Below are 6,964 nucleotides of genomic sequence, written 5' to 3'. Positions count from 1 at the left end.
CCCATACCCGGATCCGGACCCTCCGTACCCGGACCCTGCGGCGGGGTTGAAGCCTGGCAGAGCCAGGCCTGGGCTTAGGGCGAAGAGTACAGCTGCTATACCAGTCATGCTAGGGCTTCATCACCATAAGCAGAGGGTTCAGCGTTAGAGGTGTATTGAGGGCGATCATAATCGAAGTTGTCATCAGAAGAAGAGGCTCCTAGAGGGTAGCAGGTCTCATCGGAGGGTGGGATGGGGCGGCCGTAGGTGAGGGCGATGTCGTAGCCGCCGCCGTAAGGGGTGGGGTCGTACTCGTCGTAGTCGTCCACCGTGTCGTCGTCGCGACGGCCCCTTGAGAAAAACGACATTGTTGATTGCTGAGGTTTTGGTATCGCGAAATTGGGAAAATGAGAGTGAAGAGTGATGATTGTTTCTGGATCGGAGGGGATCTTATATATCATAGTGCCTTCGGCTAAACGACATCATTCAAGGAGTCGTTTGCTCTTGATTTTTGTTTTTCTGGACCCCACAGTTTTCTAAATTGTCAACTCCCCCCAAATTCCGTGTTTGGTTCCCCGCAATGTTCTAAAACCTTCCGAGCCAATGGCAGTCACAATGTGGTAAGAATTTAATAAGTCCTTATGGTTGGACTGATATTGGAATAGTTGCTTTAAATAACATTTTAAATTTAAGTTTTATTGATAAAAAAATATAATTTAAAAAATCACTAAAAACTATTAATCAAATTAGTGAGTGAAAATTAATTCAGTCAAATCAACTCATATTCACATCAATAATATGATTTAAAAATATGTTTGAATTAATACATTGAATGAACGTTGTGATCTACTTGTTCCTAACGTATATTTTGGCTTCAAAGAAATTATTAATTAACCACCAACTTAATTCAGGATCTAATTGTTTCAGCCCTAGAGCTCGCCTAAATTTCATTTCAATTGAAATAAAAAGCCTGTTTTTTGTGAAACTGTGAACTTAACATTATAAAACTTTAGCTGATAAAGATATATTAATATACATTTATACTTTTTATCCATGAAAATAAAAATTGTGTCAAAAAATTTATAACAACTCATATATTATTATCCAATCAACTCAATTAGTCTTTTGATGTTTCATATATTAAAATTTAAAAATGACAACGAGATGAAAACATTTAACTCTTCCCGTCCCCCACAAAATAAAAGGTGGGAGGAAAATGAATTTAGATATAAAAGAGATGAGTTAAAAAAATTTAATATAATGCATATCCGATAATTCATATCACTCTTTCTTATATCTTAATTACTTATATATTAATTTTAATTCAAATACATATATAAAATATATAATGAATAAAAAAATTAAGAATTTAATTATAATTTTTAGTTGAATATATGTTTTTAGACTTTGTTATTTATTGTTTAAGTTACTAAGCTAATTGATATATTTCAGAAAAATTATAAACAATAAAATATTTATATATATATATATATATATATATTTTTTTTATTTTTTTTTGTGACAAAAAGTTATAAAAAAAAAACGTAATATTGAGTGGAACTATCTGTGTGAAAAAGTGTCTTTCTTTTTTTTTTTCTTTGTCGGCAGTCATGTTTATTTTCTCAATTGATTGGTTCAACTGTTGGCCACCCTTTTGGTTGGGTCCTATTTAAGTGGGTTGTTGCTTCCTGCACCTCTAAGTTGTTTCTTTCACACCAATAAAAATAGAAGTTGAGAAAAATGCTCATAAAATAAAATTCTAAAAGTAATTAAAAAGTGGAGATGCGGGGGATCGAACCCCGTGCCTCTCGCATGCAAAGCGAGCGCTCTACCATTTGAGCTACATCCCCTTTGAATTTATAGCAACACGATTCTTGCTAAATTTCAATATTTAATAGAATCGATGTTTCAAGCTCAAAGTGCCTTTAGTATCTTAAGTGTGTTTCGTGAATTTTGTATTAGAATCTGACCAATTGAAACCTAAATATCAGTAAGTCATTATTTTCGCATGATCAATTCATCAAATTGGGAGGCATCACTCATCAAGCATGTTTCACGTCCACTATTTTGGTTGATGATTTTCTGACAAAGGATAAGATCAAGTTCAGGTGATATTAGTAATTGCATGTTAAGCGACATTTTTTTTGTTTAGGACTTTCCAAATGTGAGAAAACTGTATATAGCACGGGTTCTTGAAACTAAAAACAACTCATTTCATGTTTGTTTTAGTTAGGCTAGATTCACTTTCTCTTGGTGTATATTAAGCCATTTTGTTAGGAAGGAATAATGGCTCAACAAGATACTATAGGCATAGGCACGAATGAAAGACCTATAAGGAATATCAATCCACTAAAGCATCTTAAAGATTTCATGTAATAGATTCAGTTATTGATTACTGAACTGGCTTGATAGCATTGGTTAGCTAGAAGATGTTGTCTACCTATTCTCTGTCATTTTCCTTTTTGTTATACCTTTTCTATTACTTTTTGCATTTTTGTTATTGTAGTATCTTGCACACAACACCCTATATGTTGCTTATAAATACCTATGTACCGTATAAGAAGGTAGACAAGAAATATAAACTCTCTTTCTCTTCTCCTTTGTGCTTTGAAGGCTTCCTAGACCTCGAATTCTAGGTCTCCTTGTTTTGAATTCCAAACATTTGGTGTTTTCATTGAGTTTCATGTCTAAGTATACTCGTTCCAAGTCCAATATGGACCGCATCGAAGTGGCCATTGCGAAACTCACATTCAATCAACTTAACCTCATCGCTACTCAAAACACCATGTCCACCAATCTAGACGAACTTCTTCAGAAAATGACTGTAACATCCCAATTTTTCGTAAATAAATTTAAAAAGCTTTTTAGAAATAAATAAATAAATAAATGAATATAGAGCAAATAATAGGCTGAGTACCCTAGGTATAAATAGTTATTTAAGTCATCTGTCTTCCTTTTGGCCTCATTTTCGTTTTTTCCCCTTCTCCTCTCAAAACCCTTCTTTTCCGCAGCCCATCACACCAGTTCTCAGAAAAAACGACGATCTTGAACCCGTTCACCGTTGATCGTGTGAATTTGAGTATCATGTTCGTAACACAATTCCGAGAATTCTCACCGTTGGGAATTTTGATATCATGTCTGAAACTGAGAGAAACACCCTTCGCATTGTAGCCTTTTTCTTTCCCGCAGAAACCCAGAGCTGTCTTGGTAAAACTACGATCCCGGTTTCTGTTAACCGTTTGGATTATTGTGAAATTTGGATATGTTGTCAAAATTCAATTCCGCACGCTTCCACCGTTGGGATTTGCGAGATTATTATTCGTGGAGGGAGAAAAAGGAATCGCATGAAGACAGCACAAGTGGAGGTTTCAATCTCTTCTCCGTCTCTCTGACGTTTGGGAATTCTATCGAGCAGTCGAATGAATAATTGAAAAGAATTTCCGGGAACTGCTAGAGATGTTGCTATCGTTGGTTGAAGACACGGAGGTCCGCTTAGAGGTAAGGGATGAGTATTCACAGTTGGGGATTAGTGAGAAACATGTGTGGGATCCTTAGAGGATTAAATGGGGTTTATTTTGAGATGTTTATTAAAATGCAATTTTCCTTTATGATTATAAAATAAAAATATTGATGTTCTAATGGAAAATTGCTTGATAAAATGTGCTCTTGATATTTGTATATTTCGACCTATGATTTTGATATAATTGTGTAATATTAGTTAAGGGATTTTAGTCCTAATATTGTGATAGTGTTTTATTATAAATTTTTATATTGAGGATATGAAATGATGATTCAAAATTGTGAGTATGTGATGAATTGTGAGAAGAATATGTTGCTTTGAGATTATAAATATTGTTATTGAGATTGAGTATAAGTGTAAGTTGAACATGTGTTAATTTGTGAGATACGTGTAAACATGTGATGGTGGATTGTCACACTATGAGAAGTGCAATTGTGAATGAGTTCTAGTTGTGGATAAGTGTGTAGTTAACACTTGATGTGAAATTACTTGTGTTGTAAGCTATGAATTGTACAATAATCCGACCAGTGTATCTTGAGAAAAGCGTTGATGCGCAGTGTTAAAGAGAAAATGTAGGTTTCCTATTTAGGAGCCAGTGTTAAATCATAGTGTGATTGGTTGAACGTGTTTAAAACACGAGTGTAAGGTCGTGGGTTATTGTAAATTCATGAGCAGTGTCTGCATGCAAAAAATTATTTAGGGTTGGACCTGAATCAGGAGGGAGAGGCCCTGACGACTCTATCGGGACTTCGAGTGTAGGCCTTGGGGTCACCGGGTTTGAGTGCTCCTTTAAGTGCCTATGCTGATCTCATATGTTGGAGCATTCTCGCAAAACATCGTGACCCTGGACTGGTCTCCCTATGATCTTACTTAGTGAGAGTGACCTGACAAACCCATTGTGTGGTGTGTCTTGTTTATGTACTCCTAAGCGCCCAGGGGTTTTTCACTTGACCATGGTACCACATTGCATATAGAATTGAGTCTTAGCATAAACTATTGCATATGCTTGCTAATTGATGTGTTATTATATTCTTGATCGAAGTGTGGGATTCTTGTGTAATGTGATGATAATTGAAAAGTGAATTTTGAATGACGAAGTGTGAAGTTACGTGAGCATGTTTTAAGCAGTGGTATCTCATTTATATAATACGTATATTTAATTGTTCTTGTTTCTCTATTAAGCTAGGAATGTGATAACTCACTCCCTGTGTGTTGTTGTGTTTGGATCCTGTGATGATCTTGAACTTGTGTTCGGGGAGCAGATGAATAGGTGGATGACTATGAAGAACCTCATGCTAGAGACACGAGAACACAACGCTCTGATAGGATGTGACATTAGGATATAGGTTCTATATTAATTGTATGAAGACCTTGTTGAGTCGAGAATACTTTATTATTATTTGGACAAGTTGAATATGATGTAGAAGAAAATGAATGTGAGCCTTTTTTCCTTTGAAAGACTTGTTTAAAAAAAAATGTTTTTTAAAAATACTTTTAATTAATATTTGAATTTTTTTATTCCTTATTAGTATATATGTGAGGGGTAGAGGGTGTCACATTTAGTGGTATCAGAGCAGGTCGAACCTTTCGGCCAGTGTGTTATGTGCTTACCATATTCTGGTGTGCAACTCTGATGTGGTTACTTATGAGTACTTTTGTTGAGCATGCTTGAATTTTTACTTGTTTTTCTCCTACATGATTAAATAAGACTTAATAATAATGCTTGTTGTGCCTTGCATCCTTAATGCCTGTTATACCATAAATCCACTGTTGAGTCATGAGTTATGAGACTGGCCATCTCTATAATTTGTGAATGCGGTTAGACATTATGGTAAGCCGTTAGGTGATGCAAGAAGCCTTGATACTGATGGATAAGCTTTAATGAGCCCTTATCTTCTTGCTTGTATGTTGTTAATAAACTTATTTTCTATCTGATGTGTGGATTAGTGTTGTGAAAACCTGTTGAACCATATATATGTGTTGGATGAGTATGTCTTTCTTGATGTGTAAACGCATGACTACTTAACTCACTTTATTTTGTGTGTAGTCGTGAATGTAGTAGTGAAGTTTGTGATTCCTTTAATACATCCTATTAACTATTAAAATTTTCTTCTTTAATGTACGTTGTATACTTATATAAGAACCTTATAATTGCTGGTATGTTAGTAGGTATGGTGTATTTTGCTTAATTGCATAGGATTAGCTACTGTTGTTCGTGATTTCTTGTTCTTAGCAATGTTGATAATCTATAGTTCGAGGACTCGTATCGAGATATATTTTATATAGAATACTCTTTGACCATACCTTTTTATTCTAGTGTAAACTATTCTTTGTGTTGCGTACTTAAGTCGAGTAATTCGATTTCACTTGCAAGCTTGAGTATAATTCATTGTTTGTGTTATGAGCCTACATCAAATAATTGGATTATTGATGTTTCTGTCACGATCAAGTGATAGTTGATATCTCCATATGTGCGTACACTGTGATTATGTTTTCGTTTCTAGAATTCATTTGGAGTATCTACTGTTGATTCTAGATGAGTGATCCTTCTTGATTTAAAATTATTGTCTCCTAATCAATCGAGTGTTCATCTTATTATTGGCTGCTCATCTTCCAATCATGTCTAGTTAAAACTGCTTGATAATCTTTCTTGTTGTTACTTCTAATACGAATAAAGAGAGACTTCGCCTTTGACAATCATGTTAAGATGTTTTGAGAGGAAATACTTGAGTAGACATTATCATTGTTACCTATAGACGAAAGTCAAACTTAGTAAGACGTGTACCTGTGTTCCTTGAGGATATGCTTAGTTACCACCTAAGTGGAAGATTGAGAATCTTATAAGTGTAGTACCCATAGAAACTTGTAACCGTAGTTCGTGGGAAATATCTAGTGTAGAGTTGTTGGAGAACATAGTCTAGTTGGAAAAGTTATGAAGTATAGTTAAGAGGTTTAATGTGGAACCTTAAGAAGAGAGTAAGGTAGTTAGTAAGACATTAATTGTTAAGCATAGAAGGATTCAAGAGTGAGTGTTCTTGCGTAAGGTAGGTGACCTAAAAGATTATTGATGATAGTTGTATGATTAGCAAGATAAATATTAGTTCTTTTTACCTTAATATGGAAAAAGTTTGTTGATGCATTAAGAAATACCTTAGTACCTATTGTGACCTCTATGTGTACCTGGTCATGTCATAATATGATTGATGTCTATGTGTGTTTGTGGAATGCGTGATAGGATCTCTCACCCTGAGTTAGCTCTTGTTGTGGTTTTGATGATTAGTGTTTAGTATGTTTCCAGTTAAGTTGAATTATGATGTGCATTATAAGGTTGTTATAGACCCTTGGACATCATGTTCCGAGCTAAGAGTTTTGTTATGCATTTTAGTTAGATGAAGATGACCCTTAAAGTATGCTACGTCTAGGTGAAAGATAACTACAAATCCTTCTTGGGCAGAAGTTGTTTTG

General features: G+C 34.9%; 1 non-coding gene and 1 pseudogene across 2 annotated transcripts in view; both read right to left on the bottom strand.

Moving 5' to 3' along the window:
• LOC114381839 overlaps positions 1-477 on the bottom strand; it is a 4,018-nt pseudogene extending 3,541 nt beyond the window's left edge. Inside the window, exon 1 of the transcript XR_003660099.1 lies at positions 20-477. The product of XR_003660099.1 is annotated as an uncharacterized protein At5g39570-like (transcript). The remainder of the gene's footprint in view (positions 1-19) is intronic.
• A 1,279-nt stretch (positions 478-1,756) lies between these two features.
• On the bottom strand, positions 1,757-1,829 carry TRNAA-UGC. Its single transcript has one exon. It is a non-coding gene; the product is annotated as a tRNA-Ala (tRNA).
• Positions 1,830-6,964: the final 5,135 nt, after the last annotated feature.

The sequence above is a fragment of the Glycine soja genome, chromosome 13 (assembly GCF_004193775.1).
Source record: "Glycine soja cultivar W05 chromosome 13, ASM419377v2, whole genome shotgun sequence".
Taxonomy (NCBI): domain Eukaryota; kingdom Viridiplantae; phylum Streptophyta; class Magnoliopsida; order Fabales; family Fabaceae; genus Glycine; species Glycine soja.
The sequence above is the reverse complement of the archived record's forward strand: the minus strand, read 5'-3'. Positions and strand labels throughout refer to the sequence as shown.